Source organism: Micrasema longulum, unplaced genomic scaffold, assembly GCF_059751315.1.
Source record: "Micrasema longulum isolate JH-2025_06_02 unplaced genomic scaffold, ASM5975131v1 h1tg000120l, whole genome shotgun sequence".
Lineage (NCBI taxonomy): Eukaryota > Metazoa > Arthropoda > Insecta > Trichoptera > Brachycentridae > Micrasema > Micrasema longulum.
The window spans coordinates 180,139-185,463 of record NW_028277326.1 but is presented as its reverse complement, the minus strand read 5'-3'; the positions used below and the strand labels follow the sequence as shown (position 1 = coordinate 185,463).

At 35.7% G+C, this 5,325-nt stretch overlaps 1 long non-coding RNA gene across 2 annotated transcripts; it reads left to right on the top strand.

Annotated features, from left to right (window-relative positions):
• The first annotated feature begins 388 nt into the window (after positions 1-388).
• Positions 389-4,764, top strand: LOC148284427 (uncharacterized). 2 transcript variants are annotated; one of them, XR_015824833.1, is made up of 3 exons: positions 389-608; positions 787-927; positions 4,232-4,764. It is a non-coding gene; the product is annotated as an uncharacterized LOC148284427 (long non-coding RNA). The 2 variants fall into 2 exon arrangements; XR_015824835.1 differs by having other exon boundaries at positions 389-699.
• The last annotated feature ends 561 nt before the right edge of the window (positions 4,765-5,325 follow it).

Sequence of the window (5,325 nt, the reverse complement as noted above, 5' to 3'; positions counted from 1 at the left end):
TATTCAACTTTAAATGATCTGTATTTTAAAAAAGATTTTAGAAGTCCGTATAGTTGAGGGTCAATGTCGGTTTGATGAAGTTTGTAAAAAGTTCGCTTTGTCAGACTTTGTCGAAAACTTTTGCGACGTCCAGAAAATTGCGCCGGTGCTCAGAATTTTCTGAAATCCTCCTGCGATGTTTTCGAAAACTCTGAGTAATCGAATGGTTGACTCTGAAGCCATGGAGTTTGTCGGGTAGGATGTTTTTAGTCTGGATGTGTTTTGAAAGTTATGTTGTTTTAGTTCCATATTTGAAGAAGACTAAATCATTTCACTCTCCTGTTATTCAGAATCATCCTATTTTTTGTTTACAATTTCTTCTCTTTTTTTAATAGTTCTAATAATTATCTATCACTTACACAGTTAAGGCTCTGTCTGTATCACATTAAAATAAAAAATATTTTTTTTAGGGTCCATATGATATAGTTTGGGAACACCTTGCCATGTGCAAGGGGCCGAAAAAAATCAATGCTACAGATGTAAATATTGAATTGATAACAAATCCAGAAACAGGTGTTGGGACTGTGTATGGAAACACTACTGCATATATGGATGTCGGACCCATTATGGTTTAACATGCACACATGAATTAATTCCTGGAGTATTTTCAATACTAATTTAAGAGTCATTCTAGAGTTTGTTCTCATACAAATATATTTGGTATACCAATTTTACCGTAACCATGTAATTATTTCATACAAACTCGGTTAATATAGCCAAAAGTAAAAGGGATTTGTATTTTTTTAGGCTCGTCATCGCGTTTTGAAATGGGATGGCAATCGATTTACAGAAGGTTTTACATTGAATTCTGAGAATGTTTGCGAATTTACTGATTTGAAACCGTATCTGGATGGTTTTTACTTGGATTCCAAATGTCACCTTAAAAAGGTAATTAAATAAAATAATAAGTGGTTAAAAACAATGTTGTTTTATTTATTTTATTATAATAAATTTTTATTTGTCACAACAAAGGAGAACACTTTTTTTCCTTTTGCAGGCCATTTCTTACAATTAAATTATTTCAATGAAATATCTATATTCCCTTTAATTCATACTGTCTGCCTAACTAGGTAATACCTTTTTTAAGGCAGACTTACACAACTGTTTAGACCTTTAGCTAGAATAGACAAAATTGACTTTTTTTTATCCCGTTTTCCGCACCTTAAAACTAAACTTATTTTTTAACAGAGTATCAAAATAAAATTTTCTGTATTGGTGTGTTTTGATTTTTCCAAAAATTGTTATTATATTTGTATACCGTGCGTTTGAAGATAGCAGATAAAAATGGGTGTTTTTAGGGTTATTTGGATGGTTCTAATTCCCACAATAAACACTTTAACAAGAATCAAGAGGGATACGCCAACGATAAATATCCAACGTATGTAAAACAATCACTGCTCTAGTGCAATAATCCAGAAAGGAAATATAGGAATACGTTTGTACAGAGTAAAGTCAGACCGCGTTTCCTCTTCAGATTAAATATTATTTAGTGTACTTTCAAAACTATACTTTATGTTATTTTTACGTAAGCATAGAAATAGGTTCGATATTTCCATCGACTTATTAATAGACGCACCATGAGCCCTATACAATTATTATATTTAGCTTGTGCCCAAACACTCAGGCATGCTCAACGCGCATTAGTCGTTCTTTAACTGCCAGCTGGATTTCGACGTGGCTTGACATTTAATTTGAAACCAAAATGCCCGATTGTGTCATGAATCCGTGTAAAAATGATAGAGTAAAAGTTCAGTATTTAATTATAATAGAAACCTTCAGTACTTCAACGGTGTTACTGCAATGTTGCGTAATCCTATAATAACCACGTTGCCGTCAGCCCGTATACCACGAGACCAGTTGTTTTCAGTTCAGCCGCTAGGGGCACTGCGGGCGCAATAGCTAGTACCACGCGATCTGTAGTACCAGCGTTCGCAGGAAAAACCTCGCAACGATTCGGCCATCCTGACTCTTCTGCATCCCTGCAGGAGTAGATGGGTGTTGATATGGACCAACAGGTTCCCTCGTAAGTCGCCATTGCTGGTTCTGTCAGCCTTCAGTTATGGGTCTTGAAACCTAATTAAAGAAACACTTAAAACCCCCTAAGGCCAATATTTTATAATTTCATCCCGAAGTCTGAAATTGTGCCCCAAAAGCAAATATTTTATAATTTCAGCCCCGAAGGCAAATATTTGTAGCCCCGAAAGCAAATATTTTGATGTTGTGCCCGGAGACTTAAATTGTGCCCCGAAGGCAAATATTTTGAAATTTCAACCCCGAAGGCAATTATTTAGATATTTCATCCCGAAAGAATGAAATTTTACCCGAAAGCAAATATTTTATAATTTCAGTCCGAAGGCAAATGTTTGTACGATTGAGAGGTCAAGATATGGTCTTTTGGGAATGGTTATGATCATCTCATTATTTTTCGGTTGACGACGCCATATCTCTCGAACAATATATTTTTTAATTTTGTCTCTGTCAATCACATTTTTATACTGCTTCTATCTCTCGTTAGTTGAGGTTACCTCATATCCTCACTACGCAAGATCGCAGTCTTCGTGTATGGCCCTGCGTACATGTATGGCTCCGAGGAACTGGCTTGCCACTAGCCGATCCAGATCTCAATTATTATTTTTTCGATAAGAACTAACGTTCCCACGGCAAATGACTTAGAACATCGGCGCCCTTCAAATGTTACTACTACTGCTACTACTACCATCACGCCATTTCCCCGTAGGGGTAGGCAGAGAGAATGGACCGCCACACACGTCTATCCTGGCATACAATCCTAGCCTCTTCCACATTCATACATCTTGTCATACACGCCCTTCGGTTATGTCTGCTTTTGACACGACCGGACTTAAGAATTTGGTTTATCTGATCATGCCACGTCTTCCTTGGTCGTCCTCGTCTCACGTTGCCGTTCATTTTCGCCATATATACTTGTTTTACCATTCTTTCGTCGTCCATTCGTTCTAAGTGACCAAACCATCTCAGAGACCCTTTCTTAATCTTATCAATTATACTTGACTCAGATTTACACTCTCGCCTGATTTCATCATTCGTAACCCTGTCATACATTAATTTCCCACACATTCGTCTAAGAGATCGCATTTCAACCGCGTTCACTCGGCTTTCATCCTTCCTCTGCCAGTTCCATGTTTCACTTCCATGCATAAGTGTTGGGACTAAAACTCCGTTGTGCACTGCTAGTTTAGCTTCGATTGACATATTTTTATTAGAAATTACTGTGCTTAGTGCTCCGTTCATTTTGTTGACCGCATTCACTCTTCTTTCAACATCTTTTTCTACTCTTCCATTTCTTGAAAACATGTTTCCCAGATACACCAATTCTTCTACTTGCTCGAGACATTCGTTGTTTGCATTTATTATGCAGTCAGTGACCTCACTATCATTTCGCTAAATGTTATACCACGCATAAGTTGCACATTAGTCTCTTTGCTGCTGGTTTAGTTGACCTTCCCAAAAACAGTGATCATGCACAGTGGCAGTTTTGCATTTAACCCCCTCATGTATTATAATTTCGTTTTTATTTTAAACTATGTTATTTTCTATGTTATTTTAATTTTTATAAAGTAATGTATTTACATATTTGAATTTTGAATAATAACTTATTGGAAAGGGCCATGTGGCCATGCGAAGCGGTGCGGTGAAAAGGAACAAAGGCGACGGGTTTGGATCCCAGCGGAAAGTTTTAAGAATCTCCTAGCTTCCGGATCTATCTTGTGGTTTGACTGGAGGCTGAGATGGCTCTGGGACACTTCACTTCTCACGTAATTCGTGTTGGTTTTGCGTAATGCTGTAGCGGGAGCTGTTACGCGGTGCGGAGCGGTAAGCGGTAAGCGGCGGCGATCTAGACGACTCAATTCTTAACTAAACTACTACTAGGCGGTGAGGGACAAGTACAGGTGCGGGTGGGAATATTAATGTTTATGTGGGTAATATAAATATATATAAAATTGCATATACAAATAAATAAGTGTATGATATCGCCGCAAACAACTATTTAAAAAAAAAAAAAAATCGTGATGTGATTAATGGCCATTCCCAACTCAGCAGAAGGCAAAGGTTCCATGGAGTTGGAAACATCGTTCATTTTGTAATTGTGATAAGTGAATTTATTTTTATTGAAGCGGTATTTTTTTCAATGCAATTTTTATTTATGTTGCAGGGATTTAAGATATTTGAACCGATCAACCTATCAGAAACAATACACGAGTATATAAAAGGAGCATTCTATGGAAAATTTAAAGGGAAAACAACTTTCTTCACGTCCAAAACGAATATAGCATGTTTTGACAGTGTGACCCACTTTGTGCACTTAAGCAAAACTAAAAAATTACTGAAAAGACTTGGTTACCCAAATGCTAATAATTCAAAGACTACCTAAATAGATCGGTGGATTTCCCAAAGTCTGATCCTATTGCGGTCTACCAGTCTTAATCAATTATTTTCTGTCCTGATTATACAAAAAAATATACCCAGCCAATAATGATAATAATATGAAATTATAGAAAATTCGTAAAAAATGCATTTCCCGCCGCATTTCGAATTATGATTTATGATTTGATATTTCATTATTCGAAATCAAGATGAATTAACGAGATAAAAATACGTATTTCCGAGAAGTTGAGTGCACCGGACTTTCTTAAATAATAAAAATGCTAAAATGAAACTAAATTAAAAATGGTGCCCGATACACAATTTTTATTGTTTTATTCGTGTTGATTATAGTTTTAAGCAAAAACTCGAAAATAATACCGATTTATCACTAGAAAATTGTTTATTTATTGATTTATTTTTACATTAACGGCATAAATTGCCTTTAACATATTATATCGAACATAAGTATGAAAAAAAATAACATAAATCAATACATAACAAAAAAATATTAAATTGCATAACTATAACAATAATAACAAGTAGGAATACACATAAGCAACCAAAAATATTAAAGAAATAAAAACACAAATATGAAAAAACAAAAAAGGAAAACATTAAATATAAAGAAATGTTTAAGAATTATAATGCGAGAGAAAAAAAGAAATTAGACTCGTTTATAACTTTCAAGTTCAGAACCAAATATATCGGTCTTGTCCTCATACTGATTACGATATCTGTGGAGCCTAGGGATAGGCGAGTGCATGTGATAGTTGGTCCTAGAACTTGCAGAGCAAAAAGGAGATCTGTGGCGGGTATGTCGACCAGGTACACGGAAACACACCAACTCCAGGAAATCTGGACAGTCAATGAAAGAATTGATCA